General features: G+C 64.0%; 48 pseudogenes; all 48 read left to right on the forward strand.

Moving 5' to 3' along the window:
• The first annotated feature begins 146 nt into the window (after positions 1-146).
• LOC140683084 (5S ribosomal RNA) lies at positions 147-264 on the forward strand (annotated as a pseudogene).
• A 250-nt stretch (positions 265-514) lies between these two features.
• On the forward strand, positions 515-632 carry LOC140683181 (5S ribosomal RNA; annotated as a pseudogene).
• Positions 633-882: 250 nt separating this feature from the next.
• Positions 883-1,000, forward strand: LOC140683182 (5S ribosomal RNA; annotated as a pseudogene).
• A 250-nt stretch (positions 1,001-1,250) lies between these two features.
• On the forward strand, positions 1,251-1,368 carry LOC140683370 (5S ribosomal RNA; annotated as a pseudogene).
• A 250-nt stretch (positions 1,369-1,618) lies between these two features.
• Positions 1,619-1,736, forward strand: LOC140683381 (5S ribosomal RNA; annotated as a pseudogene).
• Positions 1,737-1,986: 250 nt separating this feature from the next.
• Positions 1,987-2,104, forward strand: LOC140683183 (5S ribosomal RNA; annotated as a pseudogene).
• A 250-nt stretch (positions 2,105-2,354) lies between these two features.
• LOC140683185 (5S ribosomal RNA) lies at positions 2,355-2,472 on the forward strand (annotated as a pseudogene).
• A 250-nt stretch (positions 2,473-2,722) lies between these two features.
• LOC140683186 (5S ribosomal RNA) lies at positions 2,723-2,840 on the forward strand (annotated as a pseudogene).
• A 250-nt stretch (positions 2,841-3,090) lies between these two features.
• LOC140683187 (5S ribosomal RNA) lies at positions 3,091-3,208 on the forward strand (annotated as a pseudogene).
• Positions 3,209-3,460: 252 nt separating this feature from the next.
• Positions 3,461-3,578, forward strand: LOC140683188 (5S ribosomal RNA; annotated as a pseudogene).
• Positions 3,579-3,830: 252 nt separating this feature from the next.
• On the forward strand, positions 3,831-3,948 carry LOC140683189 (5S ribosomal RNA; annotated as a pseudogene).
• A 250-nt stretch (positions 3,949-4,198) lies between these two features.
• LOC140683105 (5S ribosomal RNA) lies at positions 4,199-4,316 on the forward strand (annotated as a pseudogene).
• Positions 4,317-4,566: 250 nt separating this feature from the next.
• LOC140683190 (5S ribosomal RNA) lies at positions 4,567-4,684 on the forward strand (annotated as a pseudogene).
• A 250-nt stretch (positions 4,685-4,934) lies between these two features.
• On the forward strand, positions 4,935-5,052 carry LOC140683191 (5S ribosomal RNA; annotated as a pseudogene).
• Positions 5,053-5,302: 250 nt separating this feature from the next.
• On the forward strand, positions 5,303-5,420 carry LOC140683192 (5S ribosomal RNA; annotated as a pseudogene).
• A 250-nt stretch (positions 5,421-5,670) lies between these two features.
• LOC140683193 (5S ribosomal RNA) lies at positions 5,671-5,788 on the forward strand (annotated as a pseudogene).
• Positions 5,789-6,038: 250 nt separating this feature from the next.
• Positions 6,039-6,156, forward strand: LOC140683194 (5S ribosomal RNA; annotated as a pseudogene).
• Positions 6,157-6,408: 252 nt separating this feature from the next.
• On the forward strand, positions 6,409-6,526 carry LOC140683196 (5S ribosomal RNA; annotated as a pseudogene).
• A 250-nt stretch (positions 6,527-6,776) lies between these two features.
• On the forward strand, positions 6,777-6,894 carry LOC140683197 (5S ribosomal RNA; annotated as a pseudogene).
• A 252-nt stretch (positions 6,895-7,146) lies between these two features.
• On the forward strand, positions 7,147-7,264 carry LOC140683198 (5S ribosomal RNA; annotated as a pseudogene).
• Positions 7,265-7,514: 250 nt separating this feature from the next.
• On the forward strand, positions 7,515-7,632 carry LOC140683199 (5S ribosomal RNA; annotated as a pseudogene).
• Positions 7,633-7,882: 250 nt separating this feature from the next.
• LOC140683200 (5S ribosomal RNA) lies at positions 7,883-8,000 on the forward strand (annotated as a pseudogene).
• A 250-nt stretch (positions 8,001-8,250) lies between these two features.
• LOC140683201 (5S ribosomal RNA) lies at positions 8,251-8,368 on the forward strand (annotated as a pseudogene).
• A 250-nt stretch (positions 8,369-8,618) lies between these two features.
• On the forward strand, positions 8,619-8,736 carry LOC140683202 (5S ribosomal RNA; annotated as a pseudogene).
• A 252-nt stretch (positions 8,737-8,988) lies between these two features.
• LOC140683203 (5S ribosomal RNA) lies at positions 8,989-9,106 on the forward strand (annotated as a pseudogene).
• A 250-nt stretch (positions 9,107-9,356) lies between these two features.
• Positions 9,357-9,474, forward strand: LOC140683204 (5S ribosomal RNA; annotated as a pseudogene).
• Positions 9,475-9,724: 250 nt separating this feature from the next.
• Positions 9,725-9,842, forward strand: LOC140683205 (5S ribosomal RNA; annotated as a pseudogene).
• Positions 9,843-10,094: 252 nt separating this feature from the next.
• LOC140683058 (5S ribosomal RNA) lies at positions 10,095-10,212 on the forward strand (annotated as a pseudogene).
• Positions 10,213-10,464: 252 nt separating this feature from the next.
• LOC140683106 (5S ribosomal RNA) lies at positions 10,465-10,582 on the forward strand (annotated as a pseudogene).
• A 250-nt stretch (positions 10,583-10,832) lies between these two features.
• Positions 10,833-10,950, forward strand: LOC140683207 (5S ribosomal RNA; annotated as a pseudogene).
• Positions 10,951-11,202: 252 nt separating this feature from the next.
• Positions 11,203-11,320, forward strand: LOC140683208 (5S ribosomal RNA; annotated as a pseudogene).
• Positions 11,321-11,570: 250 nt separating this feature from the next.
• Positions 11,571-11,688, forward strand: LOC140683209 (5S ribosomal RNA; annotated as a pseudogene).
• A 252-nt stretch (positions 11,689-11,940) lies between these two features.
• LOC140683210 (5S ribosomal RNA) lies at positions 11,941-12,058 on the forward strand (annotated as a pseudogene).
• Positions 12,059-12,310: 252 nt separating this feature from the next.
• Positions 12,311-12,428, forward strand: LOC140683211 (5S ribosomal RNA; annotated as a pseudogene).
• Positions 12,429-12,678: 250 nt separating this feature from the next.
• LOC140683212 (5S ribosomal RNA) lies at positions 12,679-12,796 on the forward strand (annotated as a pseudogene).
• A 250-nt stretch (positions 12,797-13,046) lies between these two features.
• On the forward strand, positions 13,047-13,164 carry LOC140683213 (5S ribosomal RNA; annotated as a pseudogene).
• Positions 13,165-13,414: 250 nt separating this feature from the next.
• Positions 13,415-13,532, forward strand: LOC140683214 (5S ribosomal RNA; annotated as a pseudogene).
• Positions 13,533-13,784: 252 nt separating this feature from the next.
• Positions 13,785-13,902, forward strand: LOC140683063 (5S ribosomal RNA; annotated as a pseudogene).
• Positions 13,903-14,154: 252 nt separating this feature from the next.
• Positions 14,155-14,272, forward strand: LOC140683107 (5S ribosomal RNA; annotated as a pseudogene).
• A 250-nt stretch (positions 14,273-14,522) lies between these two features.
• On the forward strand, positions 14,523-14,640 carry LOC140683215 (5S ribosomal RNA; annotated as a pseudogene).
• Positions 14,641-14,890: 250 nt separating this feature from the next.
• On the forward strand, positions 14,891-15,008 carry LOC140683216 (5S ribosomal RNA; annotated as a pseudogene).
• A 250-nt stretch (positions 15,009-15,258) lies between these two features.
• On the forward strand, positions 15,259-15,376 carry LOC140683218 (5S ribosomal RNA; annotated as a pseudogene).
• Positions 15,377-15,626: 250 nt separating this feature from the next.
• On the forward strand, positions 15,627-15,744 carry LOC140683219 (5S ribosomal RNA; annotated as a pseudogene).
• A 250-nt stretch (positions 15,745-15,994) lies between these two features.
• LOC140683220 (5S ribosomal RNA) lies at positions 15,995-16,112 on the forward strand (annotated as a pseudogene).
• A 252-nt stretch (positions 16,113-16,364) lies between these two features.
• On the forward strand, positions 16,365-16,482 carry LOC140683221 (5S ribosomal RNA; annotated as a pseudogene).
• A 250-nt stretch (positions 16,483-16,732) lies between these two features.
• On the forward strand, positions 16,733-16,850 carry LOC140683222 (5S ribosomal RNA; annotated as a pseudogene).
• A 250-nt stretch (positions 16,851-17,100) lies between these two features.
• Positions 17,101-17,218, forward strand: LOC140683223 (5S ribosomal RNA; annotated as a pseudogene).
• Positions 17,219-17,468: 250 nt separating this feature from the next.
• LOC140683060 (5S ribosomal RNA) lies at positions 17,469-17,586 on the forward strand (annotated as a pseudogene).
• Positions 17,587-17,832: the final 246 nt, after the last annotated feature.

A 17,832-nucleotide genomic window follows, 5' to 3' on the forward strand; every position in this document is an offset into this window, starting at 1 on the left:
TGTGTGCACTGGGCTGGGGTCTGTCTCTAGATCCCCTTGTGGGCAGGGGTGGCCCTGTTGGGCTTGTCAAGCCCCTGTGGGGTTCTGAGCTTCTTCCCGGAGCGTGGTGTGGTGGGTTGAAGGCCGCCGCCGAGGGGCCGGCAGGTGCCTACGGCCTGCCGCCCTGAGAGCGGCCGGTCTCGCCTGATCTCGGAACCTAAGCAGGGTCGGGCCCGGTTAGTACTTGGATGGGAGACCGCCTGGGAATACCGGGTGCTGTAGGCTACTTTTTCCTCCTGAGGGGGGCGCGTGCTTTTCCTTGGGCAGTCGAGGTGGGGGGCAGGAGGGAAGAGGCAGGTAGGCCTTGCTTTTTTTCTATCCCTTGTGTGTGTGTGCACTGGGCTGGGGTCTGTCTCTAGATCCCCTTGTGGGCAGGGGTGGCCCTGTTGGGCTTGTCAAGCCCCTGTGGGGTTCTCAGCTTCTTCCCGGAGCGTGGTGTGGTGGGTTGAAGGCCGCCGCCGAGGGGCCGGCAGGTGCCTACGGCCTGCCGCCCTGAGAGCGGCCGGTCTCGCCTGATCTCGGAAGCTAAGCAGGGTCGGGCCCGGTTAGTACTTGGATGGGAGACCGCCTGGGAATACCGGGTGCTGTAGGCTACTTTTTCCTCCTGAGGGGGGCGCGTGCTTTTCCTTGGGCAGTCGAGGTGGGGGGCAGGAGGGAAGAGGCAGGTAGGCCTTGCTTTTTTTCTATCCCTTGTGTGTGTGTGCACTGGGCTGGGGTCTGTCTCTAGATCCCCTTGTGGGCAGGGGTGGCCCTGTTGGGCTTGTCAAGCCCCTGTGGGGTTCTCAGCTTCTTCCCGGAGCGTGGTGTGGTGGGTTGAAGGCCGCCGCCGAGGGGCCGGCAGGTGCCTACGGCCTGCCGCCCTGAGAGCGGCCGGTCTCGCCTGATCTCGGAAGCTAAGCAGGGTCGGGCCCGGTTAGTACTTGGATGGGAGACCGCCTGGGAATACCGGGTGCTGTAGGCTACTTTTTCCTCCTGAGGGGGGCGCGTGCTTTTCCTTGGGCAGTCGAGGTGGGGGGCAGGAGGGAAGAGGCAGGTAGGCCTTGCTTTTTTTCTATCCCTTGTGTGTGTGTGCACTGGGCTGGGGTCTGTCTCTAGATCCCCTTGTGGGCAGGGGTGGCCCTGTTGGGCTTGTCAAGCCCCTGTGGGGTTCTCAGCTTCTTCCCGGAGCGTGGTGTGGTGGGTTGAAGGCCGCCGCCGAGGGGCCGGCAGGTGCCTACGGCCTGCCGCCCTGAGAGCGGCCGGTCTCGCCTGATCTCGGAAGCTAAGCAGGGTCGGGCCCGGTTAGTACTTGGATGGGTGACCGCCTGGGAATACCGGGTGCTGTAGGCTACTTTTTCCTCCTGAGGGGGGCGCGTGCTTTTCCTTGGGCAGTCGAGGTGGGGGGCAGGAGGGAAGAGGCAGGTAGGCCTTGCTTTTTTTCTATCCCTTGTGTGTGTGTGCACTGGGCTGGGGTCTGTCTCTAGATCCCCTTGTGGGCAGGGGTGGCCCTGTTGGGCTTGTCAAGCCCCTGTGGGGTTCTCAGCTTCTTCCCGGAGCGTGGTGTGGTGGGTTGAAGGCCGCCGCCGAGGGGCCGGCAGGTGCCTACGGCCTGCCGCCCTGAGAGCGGCCGGTCTCGCCTGATCTCGGAAGCTAAGCAGGGTCGGGCCCGGTTAGTACTTGGATGGGTGACCGCCTGGGAATACCGGGTGCTGTAGGCTACTTTTTCCTCCTGAGGGGGGCGCGTGCTTTTCCTTGGGCAGTCGAGGTGGGGGGCAGGAGGGAAGAGGCAGGTAGGCCTTGCTTTTTTTCTATCCCTTGTGTGTGTGTGCACTGGGCTGGGGTCTGTCTCTAGATCCCCTTGTGGGCAGGGGTGGCCCTGTTGGGCTTGTCAAGCCCCTGTGGGGTTCTCAGCTTCTTCCCGGAGCGTGGTGTGGTGGGTTGAAGGCCGCCGCCGAGGGGCCACCGGGTGCCTACGGCCTGCCGCCCTGAGAGCGGCCGGTCTCGCCTGATCTCGGAAGCTAAGCAGGGTCGGGCCCGGTTAGTACTTGGATGGGAGACCGCCTGGGAATACCGGGTGCTGTAGGCTACTTTTTCCTCCTGAGGGGGGCACGTGCTTTTCCTTGGGCAGTCGAGGTGGGGGGCAGGAGGGAAGAGGCAGGTAGGCCTTGCTTTTTTTCTATCCCTTGTGTGTGTGTGCACTGGGCTGGGGTCTGTCTCTAGATCCCCTTGTGGGCAGGGGTGGCCCTGTTGGGCTTGTCAAGCCCCTGTGGGGTTCTGAGCTTCTTCCCGGAGCGTGGTGTGGTGGGTTGAAGGCCGCCGCCGAGGGGCCGCCGGGTGCCTACGGCCTGCCGCCCTGAGAGCGGCCGGTCTCGCCTGATCTCGGAAGCTAAGCAGGGTCGGGCCCGGTTAGTACTTGGATGGGAGACCGCCTGGGAATACCGGGTGCTGTAGGCTACTTTTTCCTCCTGAGGGGGGCGCGTGCTTTTCCTTGGGCAGTCGAGGTGGGGGGCAGGAGGGAAGAGGCAGGTAGGCCTTGCTTTTTTTCTATCCCTTGTGTGTGTGTGCACTGGGCTGGGGTCTGTCTCTAGATCCCCTTGTGGGCAGGGGTGGCCCTGTTGGGCTTGTCAAGCCCCTGTGGGGTTCTGAGCTTCTTCCCGGAGCGTGGTGTGGTGGGTTGAAGGCCGCCGCCGAGGGGCCGCCGGCTGCCTACGGCCTGCCGCCCTGAGAGCGGCCGGTCTCGCCTGATCTCGGAAGCTAAGCAGGGTCGGGCCCGGTTAGTACTTGGATGGGAGACCGCCTGGGAATACCGGGTGCTGTAGGCTACTTTTTCCTCCTGAGGGGGGCGCGTGCTTTTCCTTGGGCAGTCGAGGTGGGGGGCAGGAGGGAAGAGGCAGGTAGGCCTTGCTTTTTTTCTATTCCTTGTGTGTGTGTGCACTGGGCTGGGGTCTGTCTCTAGATCCCCTTGTGGGCAGGGGTGGCCCTGTTGGGCTTGTCAAGCCCCTGTGGGGTTCTCAGCTTCTTCCCGGAGCGTGGTGTGGTGGGTTGAAGGCCGCCGCCGAGGGGCCGGCAGGTGCCTACGGCCTGCCGCCCTGAGAGCGGCCGGTCTCGCCTGATCTCGGAAGCTAAGCAGGGTCGGGCCCGGTTAGTACTTGGATGGGAGACCGCCTGGGAATACCGGGTGCTGTAGGCTACTTTTTCCTCCTGAGGGGGGCGCGTGCTTTTCCTTGGGCAGTCGAGGTGGGGGGCAGGAGGGAAGAGGCAGGTAGGCCTTGCTTTTTTTCTATCCCTTGTGTGTGTGTGTGCACTGGGCTGGGGTCTGTCTCTAGATCCCCTTGTGGGCAGGGGTGGCCCTGTTGGGCTTGTCAAGCCCCTGTGGGGTTCTGAGCTTCTTCCCGGAGCGTGGTGTGGTGGGTTGAAGGCCGCCGCCGAGGGGCCGCCGGCTGCCTACGGCCTGCCGCCCTGAGAGCGGCCGGTCTCGCCTGATCTCGGAAGCTAAGCAGGGTCGGGCCCGGTTAGTACTTGGATGGGAGACCGCCTGGGAATACCGGGTGCTGTAGGCTACTTTTTCCTCCTGAGGGGGGCGCGTGCTTTTCCTTGGGCAGTCGAGGTGGGGGGCAGGAGGGAAGAGGCAGGTAGGCCTTGCTTTTTTTCTATCCCTTGTGTGTGTGTGTGCACTGGGCTGGGGTCTGTCTCTAGATCCCCTTGTGGGCAGGGGTGGCCCTGTTGGGCTTGTCAAGCCCCTGTGGGGTTCTGAGCTTCTTCCCGGAGCGTGGTGTGGTGGGTTGAAGGCCGCCGCCGAGGGGCCGCCGGGTGCCTACGGCCTGCCGCCCTGAGAGCGGCCGGTCTCGCCTGATCTCGGAAGCTAAGCAGGGTCGGGCCCGGTTAGTACTTGGATGGGAGACCGCCTGGGAATACCGGGTGCTGTAGGCTACTTTTTCCTCCTGAGGGGGGCGCGTGCTTTTCCTTGGGCAGTCGAGGTGGGGGGCAGGAGGGAAGAGGCAGGTAGGCCTTGCTTTTTTTCTATCCCTTGTGTGTGTGTGCACTGGGCTGGGGTCTGTCTCTAGATCCCCTTGTGGGCAGGGGTGGCCCTGTTGGGCTTGTCAAGCCCCTGTGGGGTTCTGAGCTTCTTCCCGGAGCGTGGTGTGGTGGGTTGAAGGCCGCCGCCGAGGGGCCGCCGGGTGCCTACGGCCTGCCACCCTGAGAGCGGCCGGTCTCGCCTGATCTCGGAAGCTAAGCAGGGTCGGGCCCGGTTAGTACTTGGATGGGAGACCGCCTGGGAATACCGGGTGCTGTAGGCTACTTTTTCCTCCTGAGGGGGGCGCGTGCTTTTCCTTGGGCAGTCGAGGTGGGGGGCAGGAGGGAAGAGGCAGGTAGGCCTTGCTTTTTTTCTATCCCTTGTGTGTGTGTGCACTGGGCTGGGGTCTGTCTCTAGATCCCCTTGTGGGCAGGGGTGGCCCTGTTGGGCTTGTCAAGCCCCTGTGGGGTTCTGAGCTTCTTCCCGGAGCGTGGTGTGGTGGGTTGAAGGCCGCCGCCGAGGGGCCGCCGGGTGCCTACGGCCTGCCGCCCTGAGAGCGGCCGGTCTCGCCTGATCTCGGAAGCTAAGCAGGGTCGGGCCCGGTTAGTACTTGGATGGGAGACCGCCTGGGAATACCGGGTGCTGTAGGCTACTTTTTCCTCCTGAGGGGGGCGCGTGCTTTTCCTTGGGCAGTCGAGGTGGGGGGCAGGAGGGAAGAGGCAGGTAGGCCTTGCTTTTTTTCTATCCCTTGTGTGTGTGTGCACTGGGCTGGGGTCTGTCTCTAGATCCCCTTGTGGGCAGGGGTGGCCCTGTTGGGCTTGTCAAGCCCCTGTGGGGTTCTGAGCTTCTTCCCGGAGCGTGGTGTGGTGGGTTGAAGGCCGCCGCCGAGGGGCCGCCGGGTGCCTACGGCCTGCCGCCCTGAGAGCGGCCGGTCTCGCCTGATCTCGGAAGCTAAGCAGGGTCGGGCCCGGTTAGTACTTGGATGGGAGACCGCCTGGGAATACCGGGTGCTGTAGGCTACTTTTTCCTCCTGAGGGGGGCGCGTGCTTTTCCTTGGGCAGTCGAGGTGGGGGGCAGGAGGGAAGAGGCAGGTAGGCCTTGCTTTTTTTCTATCCCTTGTGTGTGTGTGCACTGGGCTGGGGTCTGTCTCTAGATCCCCTTGTGGGCAGGGGTGGCCCTGTTGGGCTTGTCAAGCCCCTGTGGGGTTCTGAGCTTCTTCCCGGAGCGTGGTGTGGTGGGTTGAAGGCCGCCGCCGAGGGGCCACCGGGTGCCTACGGCCTGCCGCCCTGAGAGCGGCCGGTCTCGCCTGATCTCGGAAGCTAAGCAGGGTCGGGCCCGGTTAGTACTTGGATGGGAGACCGCCTGGGAATACCGGGTGCTGTAGGCTACTTTTTCCTCCTGAGGGGGGCGCGTGCTTTTCCTTGGGCAGTCGAGGTGGGGGGCAGGAGGGAAGAGGCAGGTAGGCCTTGCTTTTTTTCTATCCCTTGTGTGTGTGTGCACTGGGCTGGGGTCTGTCTCTAGATCCCCTTGTGGGCAGGGGTGGCCCTGTTGGGCTTGTCAAGCCCCTGTGGGGTTCTGAGCTTCTTCCCGGAGCGTGGTGTGGTGGGTTGAAGGCCGCCGCCGAGGGGCCGCCGGGTGCCTACGGCCTGCCGCCCTGAGAGCGGCCGGTCTCGCCTGATCTCGGAAGCTAAGCAGGGTCGGGCCCGGTTAGTACTTGGATGGGAGACCGCCTGGGAATACCGGGTGCTGTAGGCTACTTTTTCCTCCTGAGGGGGGCGCGTGCTTTTCCTTGGGCAGTCGAGGTGGGGGGCAGGAGGGAAGAGGCAGGTAGGCCTTGCTTTTTTTCTATCCCTTGTGTGTGTGTGCACTGGGCTGGGGTCTGTCTCTAGATCCCCTTGTGGGCAGGGGTGGCCCTGTTGGGCTTGTCAAGCCCCTGTGGGGTTCTGAGCTTCTTCCCGGAGCGTGGTGTGGTGGGTTGAAGGCCGCCGCCGAGGGGCCGCCGGGTGCCTACGGCCTGCCGCCCTGAGAGCGGCCGGTCTCGCCTGATCTCGGAAGCTAAGCAGGGTCGGGCCCGGTTAGTACTTGGATGGGAGACCGCCTGGGAATACCGGGTGCTGTAGGCTACTTTTTCCTCCTGAGGGGGGCGCGTGCTTTTCCTTGGGCAGTCGAGGTGGGGGGCAGGAGGGAAGAGGCAGGTAGGCCTTGCTTTTTTTCTATCCCTTGTGTGTGTGTGTGCACTGGGCTGGGGTCTGTCTCTAGATCCCCTTGTGGGCAGGGGTGGCCCTGTTGGGCTTGTCAAGCCCCTGTGGGGTTCTGAGCTTCTTCCCGGAGCGTGGTGTGGTGGGTTGAAGGCCGCCGCCGAGGGGCCGCCGGGTGCCTACGGCCTGCCGCCCTGAGAGCGGCCGGTCTCGCCTGATCTCGGAAGCTAAGCAGGGTCGGGCCCGGTTAGTACTTGGATGGGAGACCGCCTGGGAATACCGGGTGCTGTAGGCTACTTTTTCCTCCTGAGGGGGGCGCGTGCTTTTCCTTGGGCAGTCGAGGTGGGGGGCAGGAGGGAAGAGGCAGGTAGGCCTTGCTTTTTTTCTATCCCTTGTGTGTGTGTGCACTGGGCTGGGGTCTGTCTCTAGATCCCCTTGTGGGCAGGGGTGGCCCTGTTGGGCTTGTCAAGCCCCTGTGGGGTTCTGAGCTTCTTCCCGGAGCGTGGTGTGGTGGGTTGAAGGCCGCCGCCGAGGGGCCGCCGGGTGCCTACGGCCTGCCGCCCTGAGAGCGGCCGGTCTCGCCTGATCTCGGAAGCTAAGCAGGGTCGGGCCCGGTTAGTACTTGGATGGGAGACCGCCTGGGAATACCGGGTGCTGTAGGCTACTTTTTCCTCCTGAGGGGGGCGCGTGCTTTTCCTTGGGCAGTCGAGGTGGGGGGCAGGAGGGAAGAGGCAGGTAGGCCTTGCTTTTTTTCTATCCCTTGTGTGTGTGTGTGCACTGGGCTGGGGTCTGTCTCTAGATCCCCTTGTGGGCAGGGGTGGCCCTGTTGGGCTTGTCAAGCCCCTGTGGGGTTCTGAGCTTCTTCCCGGAGCGTGGTGTGGTGGGTTGAAGGCCGCCGCCGAGGGGCCGCCGGGTGCCTACGGCCTGCCGCCCTGAGAGCGGCCGGTCTCGCCTGATCTCGGAAGCTAAGCAGGGTCGGGCCCGGTTAGTACTTGGATGGGAGACCGCCTGGGAATACCGGGTGCTGTAGGCTACTTTTTCCTCCTGAGGGGGGCGCGTGCTTTTCCTTGGGCAGTCGAGGTGGGGGGCAGGAGGGAAGAGGCAGGTAGGCCTTGCTTTTTTTCTATCCCTTGTGTGTGTGTGCACTGGGCTGGGGTCTGTCTCTAGATCCCCTTGTGGGCAGGGGTGGCCCTGTTGGGCTTGTCAAGCCCCTGTGGGGTTCTGAGCTTCTTCCCGGAGCGTGGTGTGGTGGGTTGAAGGCCGCCGCCGAGGGGCCGCCGGGTGCCTACGGCCTGCCGCCCTGAGAGCGGCCGGTCTCGCCTGATCTCGGAAGCTAAGCAGGGTCGGGCCCGGTTAGTACTTGGATGGGAGACCGCCTGGGAATACCGGGTGCTGTAGGCTACTTTTTCCTCCTGAGGGGGGCGCGTGCTTTTCCTTGGGCAGTCGAGGTGGGGGGCAGGAGGGAAGAGGCAGGTAGGCCTTGCTTTTTTTCTATCCCTTGTGTGTGTGTGCACTGGGCTGGGGTCTGTCTCTAGATCCCCTTGTGGGCAGGGGTGGCCCTGTTGGGCTTGTCAAGCCCCTGTGGGGTTCTGAGCTTCTTCCCGGAGCGTGGTGTGGTGGGTTGAAGGCCGCCGCCGAGGGGCCGCCGGGTGCCTACGGCCTGCCGCCCTGAGAGCGGCCGGTCTCGCCTGATCTCGGAAGCTAAGCAGGGTCGGGCCCGGTTAGTACTTGGATGGGAGACCGCCTGGGAATACCGGGTGCTGTAGGCTACTTTTTCCTCCTGAGGGGGGCGCGTGCTTTTCCTTGGGCAGTCGAGGTGGGGGGCAGGAGGGAAGAGGCAGGTAGGCCTTGCTTTTTTTCTATCCCTTGTGTGTGTGTGCACTGGGCTGGGGTCTGTCTCTAGATCCCCTTGTGGGCAGGGGTGGCCCTGTTGGGCTTGTCAAGCCCCTGTGGGGTTCTGAGCTTCTTCCCGGAGCGTGGTGTGGTGGGTTGAAGGCCGCCGCCGAGGGGCCACCGGGTGCCTACGGCCTGCCGCCCTGAGAGCGGCCGGTCTCGCCTGATCTCGGAAGCTAAGCAGGGTCGGGCCCGGTTAGTACTTGGATGGGAGACCGCCTGGGAATACCGGGTGCTGTAGGCTACTTTTTCCTCCTGAGGGGGGCGCGTGCTTTTCCTTGGGCAGTCGAGGTGGGGGGCAGGAGGGAAGAGGCAGGTAGGCCTTGCTTTTTTTCTATCCCTTGTGTGTGTGTGCACTGGGCTGGGGTCTGTCTCTAGATCCCCTTGTGGGCAGGGGTGGCCCTGTTGGGCTTGTCAAGCCCCTGTGGGGTTCTGAGCTTCTTCCCGGAGCGTGGTGTGGTGGGTTGAAGGCCGCCGCCGAGGGGCCGCCGGGTGCCTACGGCCTGCCGCCCTGAGAGCGGCCGGTCTCGCCTGATCTCGGAAGCTAAGCAGGGTCGGGCCCGGTTAGTACTTGGATGGGAGACCGCCTGGGAATACCGGGTGCTGTAGGCTACTTTTTCCTCCTGAGGGGGGCGCGTGCTTTTCCTTGGGCAGTCGAGGTGGGGGGCAGGAGGGAAGAGGCAGGTAGGCCTTGCTTTTTTTCTATCCCTTGTGTGTGTGTGTGCACTGGGCTGGGGTCTGTCTCTAGATCCCCTTGTGGGCAGGGGTGGCCCTGTTGGGCTTGTCAAGCCCCTGTGGGGTTCTGAGCTTCTTCCCGGAGCGTGGTGTGGTGGGTTGAAGGCCGCCGCCGAGGGGCCGCCGGGTGCCTACGGCCTGCCGCCCTGAGAGCGGCCGGTCTCGCCTGATCTCGGAAGCTAAGCAGGGTCGGGCCCGGTTAGTACTTGGATGGGAGACCGCCTGGGAATACCGGGTGCTGTAGGCTACTTTTTCCTCCTGAGGGGGGCGCGTGCTTTTCCTTGGGCAGTCGAGGTGGGGGGCAGGAGGGAAGAGGCAGGTAGGCCTTGCTTTTTTTCTATCCCTTGTGTGTGTGTGCACTGGGCTGGGGTCTGTCTCTAGATCCCCTTGTGGGCAGGGGTGGCCCTGTTGGGCTTGTCAAGCCCCTGTGGGGTTCTGAGCTTCTTCCCGGAGCGTGGTGTGGTGGGTTGAAGGCCGCCGCCGAGGGGCCGCCGGGTGCCTACGGCCTGCCGCCCTGAGAGCGGCCGGTCTCGCCTGATCTCGGAAGCTAAGCAGGGTCGGGCCCGGTTAGTACTTGGATGGGAGACCGCCTGGGAATACCGGGTGCTGTAGGCTACTTTTTCCTCCTGAGGGGGGCGCGTGCTTTTCCTTGGGCAGTCGAGGTGGGGGGCAGGAGGGAAGAGGCAGGTAGGCCTTGCTTTTTTTCTATCCCTTGTGTGTGTGTGCACTGGGCTGGGGTCTGTCTCTAGATCCCCTTGTGGGCAGGGGTGGCCCTGTTGGGCTTGTCAAGCCCCTGTGGGGTTCTCAGCTTCTTCCCGGAGCGTGGTGTGGTGGGTTGAAGGCCGCCGCCGAGGGGCCGGCAGGTGCCTACGGCCTGCCGCCCTGAGAGCGGCCGGTCTCGCCTGATCTCGGAAGCTAAGCAGGGTCGGGCCCGGTTAGTACTTGGATGGGAGACCGCCTGGGAATACCGGGTGCTGTAGGCTACTTTTTCCTCCTGAGGGGGGCGCGTGCTTTTCCTTGGGCAGTCGAGGTGGGGGGCAGGAGGGAAGAGGCAGGTAGGCCTTGCTTTTTTTCTATCCCTTGTGTGTGTGTGTGCACTGGGCTGGGGTCTGTCTCTAGATCCCCTTGTGGGCAGGGGTGGCCCTGTTGGGCTTGTCAAGCCCCTGTGGGGTTCTGAGCTTCTTCCCGGAGCGTGGTGTGGTGGGTTGAAGGCCGCCGCCGAGGGGCCGCCGGCTGCCTACGGCCTGCCGCCCTGAGAGCGGCCGGTCTCGCCTGATCTCGGAGGCTAAGCAGGGTCGGGCCCGGTTAGTACTTGGATGGGAGACCGCCTGGGAATACCAGGTGCTGTAGGCTACTTTTTCCTCCTGAGGGGGGCGCGTGCTTTTCCTTGGGCAGTCGAGGTGGGGGGCAGGAGGGAAGAGGCAGGTAGGCCTTGCTTTTTTTCTATCCCTTGTGTGTGTGTGTGCACTGGGCTGGGGTCTGTCTCTAGATCCCCTTGTGGGCAGGGGTGGCCCTGTTGGGCTTGTCAAGCCCCTGTGGGGTTCTGAGCTTCTTCCCGGAGCGTGGTGTGGTGGGTTGAAGGCCGCCGCCGAGGGGCCGCCGGGTGCCTACGGCCTGCCACCCTGAGAGCGGCCGGTCTCGCCTGATCTCGGAAGCTAAGCAGGGTCGGGCCCGGTTAGTACTTGGATGGGAGACCGCCTGGGAATACCGGGTGCTGTAGGCTACTTTTTCCTCCTGAGGGGGGCGCGTGCTTTTCCTTGGGCAGTCGAGGTGGGGGGCAGGAGGGAAGAGGCAGGTAGGCCTTGCTTTTTTTCTATCCCTTGTGTGTGTGTGCACTGGGCTGGGGTCTGTCTCTAGATCCCCTTGTGGGCAGGGGTGGCCCTGTTGGGCTTGTCAAGCCCCTGTGGGGTTCTGAGCTTCTTCCCGGAGCGTGGTGTGGTGGGTTGAAGGCCGCCGCCGAGGGGCCGCCGGGTGCCTACGGCCTGCCGCCCTGAGAGCGGCCGGTCTCGCCTGATCTCGGAAGCTAAGCAGGGTCGGGCCCGGTTAGTACTTGGATGGGAGACCGCCTGGGAATACCGGGTGCTGTAGGCTACTTTTTCCTCCTGAGGGGGGCGCGTGCTTTTCCTTGGGCAGTCGAGGTGGGGGGCAGGAGGGAAGAGGCAGGTAGGCCTTGCTTTTTTTCTATCCCTTGTGTGTGTGTGTGCACTGGGCTGGGGTCTGTCTCTAGATCCCCTTGTGGGCAGGGGTGGCCCTGTTGGGCTTGTCAAGCCCCTGTGGGGTTCTGAGCTTCTTCCCGGAGCGTGGTGTGGTGGGTTGAAGGCCGCCGCCGAGGGGCCGCCGGGTGCCTACGGCCTGCCGCCCTGAGAGCGGCCGGTCTCGCCTGATCTCGGAAGCTAAGCAGGGTCGGGCCCGGTTAGTACTTGGATGGGAGACCGCCTGGGAATACCGGGTGCTGTAGGCTACTTTTTCCTCCTGAGGGGGGCGCGTGCTTTTCCTTGGGCAGTCGAGGTGGGGGGCAGGAGGGAAGAGGCAGGTAGGCCTTGCTTTTTTTCTATCCCTTGTGTGTGTGTGCACTGGGCTGGGGTCTGTCTCTAGATCCCCTTGTGGGCAGGGGTGGCCCTGTTGGGCTTGTCAAGCCCCTGTGGGGTTCTGAGCTTCTTCCCGGAGCGTGGTGTGGTGGGTTGAAGGCCGCCGCCGAGGGGCCGCCGGGTGCCTACGGCCTGCCGCCCTGAGAGCGGCCGGTCTCGCCTGATCTCGGAAGCTAAGCAGGGTCGGGCCCGGTTAGTACTTGGATGGGAGACCGCCTGGGAATACCGGGTGCTGTAGGCTACTTTTTCCTCCTGAGGGGGGCGCGTGCTTTTCCTTGGGCAGTCGAGGTGGGGGGCAGGAGGGAAGAGGCAGGTAGGCCTTGCTTTTTTTCTATCCCTTGTGTGTGTGTGTGCACTGGGCTGGGGTCTGTCTCTAGATCCCCTTGTGGGCAGGGGTGGCCCTGTTGGGCTTGTCAAGCCCCTGTGGGGTTCTGAGCTTCTTCCCGGAGCGTGGTGTGGTGGGTTGAAGGCCGCCGCCGAGGGGCCGCCGGCTGCCTACGGCCTGCCGCCCTGAGAGCGGCCGGTCTCGCCTGATCTCGGAAGCTAAGCAGGGTCGGGCCCGGTTAGTACTTGGATGGGAGACCGCCTGGGAATACCGGGTGCTGTAGGCTACTTTTTCCTCCTGAGGGGGGCGCGTGCTTTTCCTTGGGCAGTCGAGGTGGGGGGCAGGAGGGAAGAGGCAGGTAGGCCTTGCTTTTTTTCTATCCCTTGTGTGTGTGTGTGCACTGGGCTGGGGTCTGTCTCTAGATCCCCTTGTGGGCAGGGGTGGCCCTGTTGGGCTTGTCAAGCCCCTGTGGGGTTCTGAGCTTCTTCCCGGAGCGTGGTGTGGTGGGTTGAAGGCCGCCGCCGAGGGGCCGCCGGGTGCCTACGGCCTGCCGCCCTGAGAGCGGCCGGTCTCGCCTGATCTCGGAAGCTAAGCAGGGTCGGGCCCGGTTAGTACTTGGATGGGAGACCGCCTGGGAATACCGGGTGCTGTAGGCTACTTTTTCCTCCTGAGGGGGGCGCGTGCTTTTCCTTGGGCAGTCGAGGTGGGGGGCAGGAGGGAAGAGGCAGGTAGGCCTTGCTTTTTTTCTATCCCTTGTGTGTGTGTGCACTGGGCTGGGGTCTGTCTCTAGATCCCCTTGTGGGCAGGGGTGGCCCTGTTGGGCTTGTCAAGCCCCTGTGGGGTTCTGAGCTTCTTCCCGGAGCGTGGTGTGGTGGGTTGAAGGCCGCCGCCGAGGGGCCGCCGGGTGCCTACGGCCTGCCGCCCTGAGAGCGGCCGGTCTCGCCTGATCTCGGAAGCTAAGCAGGGTCGGGCCCGGTTAGTACTTGGATGGGAGACCGCCTGGGAATACCGGGTGCTGTAGGCTACTTTTTCCTCCTGAGGGGGGCGCGTGCTTTTCCTTGGGCAGTCGAGGTGGGGGGCAGGAGGGAAGAGGCAGGTAGGCCTTGCTTTTTTTCTATCCCTTGTGTGTGTGTGCACTGGGCTGGGGTCTGTCTCTAGATCCCCTTGTGGGCAGGGGTGGCCCTGTTGGGCTTGTCAAGCCCCTGTGGGGTTCTGAGCTTCTTCCCGGAGCGTGGTGTGGTGGGTTGAAGGCCGCCGCCGAGGGGCCGCCGGGTGCCTACGGCCTGCCGCCCTGAGAGCGGCCGGTCTCGCCTGATCTCGGAAGCTAAGCAGGGTCGGGCCCGGTTAGTACTTGGATGGGAGACCGCCTGGGAATACCGGGTGCTGTAGGCTACTTTTTCCTCCTGAGGGGGGCGCGTGCTTTTCCTTGGGCAGTCGAGGTGGGGGGCAGGAGGGAAGAGGCAGGTAGGCCTTGCTTTTTTTCTATCCCTTGTGTGTGTGTGCACTGGGCTGGGGTCTGTCTCTAGATCCCCTTGTGGGCAGGGGTGGCCCTGTTGGGCTTGTCAAGCCCCTGTGGGGTTCTGAGCTTCTTCCCGGAGCGTGGTGTGGTGGGTTGAAGGCCGCCGCCGAGGGGCCGCCGGCTGCCTACGGCCTGCCGCCCTGAGAGCGGCCGGTCTCGCCTGATCTCGGAAGCTAAGCAGGGTCGGGCCCGGTTAGTACTTGGATGGGAGACCGCCTGGGAATACCGGGTGCTGTAGGCTACTTTTTCCTCCTGAGGGGGGCGCGTGCTTTTCCTTGGGCAGTCGAGGTGGGGGGCAGGAGGGAAGAGGCAGGTAGGCCTTGCTTTTTTTCTATCCCTTGTGTGTGTGTGTGCACTGGGCTGGGGTCTGTCTCTAGATCCCCTTGTGGGCAGGGGTGGCCCTGTTGGGCTTGTCAAGCCCCTGTGGGGTTCTGAGCTTCTTCCCGGAGCGTGGTGTGGTGGGTTGAAGGCCGCCGCCGAGGGGCCGCCGGCTGCCTACGGCCTGCCGCCCTGAGAGCGGCCGGTCTCGCCTGATCTCGGAGGCTAAGCAGGGTCGGGCCCGGTTAGTACTTGGATGGGAGACCGCCTGGGAATACCGGGTGCTGTAGGCTACTTTTTCCTCCTGAGGGGGGCGCGTGCTTTTCCTTGGGCAGTCGAGGTGGGGGGCAGGAGGGAAGAGGCAGGTAGGCCTTGCTTTTTTTCTATCCCTTGTGTGTGTGTGTGCACTGGGCTGGGGTCTGTCTCTAGATCCCCTTGTGGGCAGGGGTGGCCCTGTTGGGCTTGTCAAGCCCCTGTGGGGTTCTGAGCTTCTTCCCGGAGCGTGGTGTGGTGGGTTGAAGGCCGCCGCCGAGGGGCCGCCGGGTGCCTACGGCCTGCCACCCTGAGAGCGGCCGGTCTCGCCTGATCTCGGAAGCTAAGCAGGGTCGGGCCCGGTTAGTACTTGGATGGGAGACCGCCTGGGAATACCGGGTGCTGTAGGCTACTTTTTCCTCCTGAGGGGGGCGCGTGCTTTTCCTTGGGCAGTCGAGGTGGGGGGCAGGAGGGAAGAGGCAGGTAGGCCTTGCTTTTTTTCTATCCCTTGTGTGTGTGTGCACTGGGCTGGGGTCTGTCTCTAGATCCCCTTGTGGGCAGGGGTGGCCCTGTTGGGCTTGTCAAGCCCCTGTGGGGTTCTGAGCTTCTTCCCGGAGCGTGGTGTGGTGGGTTGAAGGCCGCCGCCGAGGGGCCGCCGGGTGCCTACGGCCTGCCGCCCTGAGAGCGGCCGGTCTCGCCTGATCTCGGAAGCTAAGCAGGGTCGGGCCCGGTTAGTACTTGGATGGGAGACCGCCTGGGAATACCGGGTGCTGTAGGCTACTTTTTCCTCCTGAGGGGGGCGCGTGCTTTTCCTTGGGCAGTCGAGGTGGGGGGCAGGAGGGAAGAGGCAGGTAGGCCTTGCTTTTTTTCTATCCCTTGTGTGTGTGTGCACTGGGCTGGGGTCTGTCTCTAGATCCCCTTGTGGGCAGGGGTGGCCCTGTTGGGCTTGTCAAGCCCCTGTGGGGTTCTGAGCTTCTTCCCGGAGCGTGGTGTGGTGGGTTGAAGGCCGCCGCCGAGGGGCCGCCGGGTGCCTACGGCCTGCCGCCCTGAGAGCGGCCGGTCTCGCCTGATCTCGGAAGCTAAGCAGGGTCGGGCCCGGTTAGTACTTGGATGGGAGACCGCCTGGGAATACCGGGTGCTGTAGGCTACTTTTTCCTCCTGAGGGGGGCGCGTGCTTTTCCTTGGGCAGTCGAGGTGGGGGGCAGGAGGGAAGAGGCAGGTAGGCCTTGCTTTTTTTCTATCCCTTGTGTGTGTGTGCACTGGGCTGGGGTCTGTCTCTAGATCCCCTTGTGGGCAGGGGTGGCCCTGTTGGGCTTGTCAAGCCCCTGTGGGGTTCTGAGCTTCTTCCCGGAGCGTGGTGTGGTGGGTTGAAGGCCGCCGCCGAGGGGCCGCCGGGTGCCTACGGCCTGCCGCCCTGAGAGCGGCCGGTCTCGCCTGATCTCGGAAGCTAAGCAGGGTCGGGCCCGGTTAGTACTTGGATGGGAGACCGCCTGGGAATACCGGGTGCTGTAGGCTACTTTTTCCTCCTGAGGGGGGCGCGTGCTTTTCCTTGGGCAGTCGAGGTGGGGGGCAGGAGGGAAGAGGCAGGTAGGCCTTGCTTTTTTTCTATCCCTTGTGTGTGTGTGCACTGGGCTGGGGTCTGTCTCTAGATCCCCTTGTGGGCAGGGGTGGCCCTGTTGGGCTTGTCAAGCCCCTGTGGGGTTCTGAGCTTCTTCCCGGAGCGTGGTGTGGTGGGTTGAAGGCCGCCGCCGAGGGGCCGCCGGGTGCCTACGGCCTGCCGCCCTGAGAGCGGCCGGTCTCGCCTGATCTCGGAAGCTAAGCAGGGTCGGGCCCGGTTAGTACTTGGATGGGAGACCGCCTGGGAATACCGGGTGCTGTAGGCTACTTTTTCCTCCTGAGGGGGGCGCGTGCTTTTCCTTGGGCAGTCGAGGTGGGGGGCAGGAGGGAAGAGGCAGGTAGGCCTTGCTTTTTTTCTATCCCTTGTGTGTGTGTGCACTGGGCTGGGGTCTGTCTCTAGATCCCCTTGTGGGCAGGGGTGGCCCTGTTGGGCTTGTCAAGCCCCTGTGGGGTTCTGAGCTTCTTCCCGGAGCGTGGTGTGGTGGGTTGAAGGCCGCCGCCGAGGGGCCGCCGGGTGCCTACGGCCTGCCGCCCTGAGAGCGGCCGGTCTCGCCTGATCTCGGAAGCTAAGCAGGGTCGGGCCCGGTTAGTACTTGGATGGGAGACCGCCTGGGAATACCGGGTGCTGTAGGCTACTTTTTCCTCCTGAGGGGGGCGCGTGCTTTTCCTTGGGCAGTCGAGGTGGGGGGCAGGAGGGAAGAGGCAGGTAGGCCTTGCTTTTTTTCTATCCCTTGTGTGTGTGTGTGCACTGGGCTGGGGTCTGTCTCTAGATCCCCTTGTGGGCAGGGGTGGCCCTGTTGGGCTTGTCAAGCCCCTGTGGGGTTCTGAGCTTCTTCCCGGAGCGTGGTGTGGTGGGTTGAAGGCCGCCGCCGAGGGGCCGCCGGGTGCCTACGGCCTGCCGCCCTGAGAGCGGCCGGTCTCGCCTGATCTCGGAAGCTAAGCAGGGTCGGGCCCGGTTAGTACTTGGATGGGAGACCGCCTGGGAATACCGGGTGCTGTAGGCTACTTTTTCCTCCTGAGGGGGGCGCGTGCTTTTCCTTGGGCAGTCGAGGTGGGGGGCAGGAGGGAAGAGGCAGGTAGGCCTTGCTTTTTTTCTATCCCTTGTGTGTGTGTGCACTGGGCTGGGGTCTGTCTCTAGATCCCCTTGTGGGCAGGGGTGGCCCTGTTGGGCTTGTCAAGCCCCTGTGGGGTTCTGAGCTTCTTCCCGGAGCGTGGTGTGGTGGGTTGAAGGCCGCCGCCGAGGGGCCGCCGGGTGCCTACGGCCTGCCGCCCTGAGAGCGGCCGGTCTCGCCTGATCTCGGAAGCTAAGCAGGGTCGGGCCCGGTTAGTACTTGGATGGGAGACCGCCTGGGAATACCGGGTGCTGTAGGCTACTTTTTCCTCCTGAGGGGGGCGCGTGCTTTTCCTTGGGCAGTCGAGGTGGGGGGCAGGAGGGAAGAGGCAGGTAGGCCTTGCTTTTTTTCTATCCCTTGTGTGTGTGTGCACTGGGCTGGGGTCTGTCTCTAGATCCCCTTGTGGGCAGGGGTGGCCCTGTTGGGCTTGTCAAGCCCCTGTGGGGTTCTGAGCTTCTTCCCGGAGCGTGGTGTGGTGGGTTGAAGGCCGCCGCCGAGGGGCCGGCAGGTGCCTACGGCCTGCCGCCCTGAGAGCGGCCGGTCTCGCCTGATCTCGGAAGCTAAGCAGGGTCGGGCCCGGTTAGTACTTGGATGGGAGACCGCCTGGGAATACCGGGTGCTGTAGGCTACTTTTTCCTCCTGAGGGGGGCGCGTGCTTTTCCTTGGGCAGTCGAGGTGGGGGGCAGGAGGGAAGAGGCAGGTAGGCCTTGCTTTTTTTCTATCCCTTGTGTGTGTGTGCACTGGGCTGGGGTCTGTCTCTAGATCCCCTTGTGGGCAGGGGTGGCCCTGTTGGGCTTGTCAAGCCCCTGTGGGGTTCTGAGCTTCTTCCCGGAGCGTGGTGTGGTGGGTTGAAGGCCGCCGCCGAGGGGCCGCCGGGTGCCTACGGCCTGCCGCCCTGAGAGCGGCCGGTCTCGCCTGATCTCGGAAGCTAAGCAGGGTCGGGCCCGGTTAGTACTTGGATGGGAGACCGCCTGGGAATACTGGGTGCTGTAGGCTACTTTTTCCTCCTGAGGGGGGCGCGTGCTTTTCCTTGGGCAGTCGAGGTGGGGGGCAGGAGGGAAGAGGCAGGTAGGCCTTGCTTTTTTTCTATCCCTTGTGTGTGTGTGCACTGGGCTGGGGTCTGTCTCTAGATCCCCTTGTGGGCAGGGGTGGCCCTGTTGGGCTTGTCAAGCCCCTGTGGGGTTCTGAGCTTCTTCCCGGAGCGTGGTGTGGTGGGTTGAAGGCCGCCGCCGAGGGGCCGCC

The sequence above is a fragment of the Taeniopygia guttata genome, chromosome 2 (genome assembly GCF_048771995.1).
Source record: "Taeniopygia guttata chromosome 2, bTaeGut7.mat, whole genome shotgun sequence".
In the NCBI taxonomy this organism is placed as follows: domain Eukaryota; kingdom Metazoa; phylum Chordata; class Aves; order Passeriformes; family Estrildidae; genus Taeniopygia; species Taeniopygia guttata.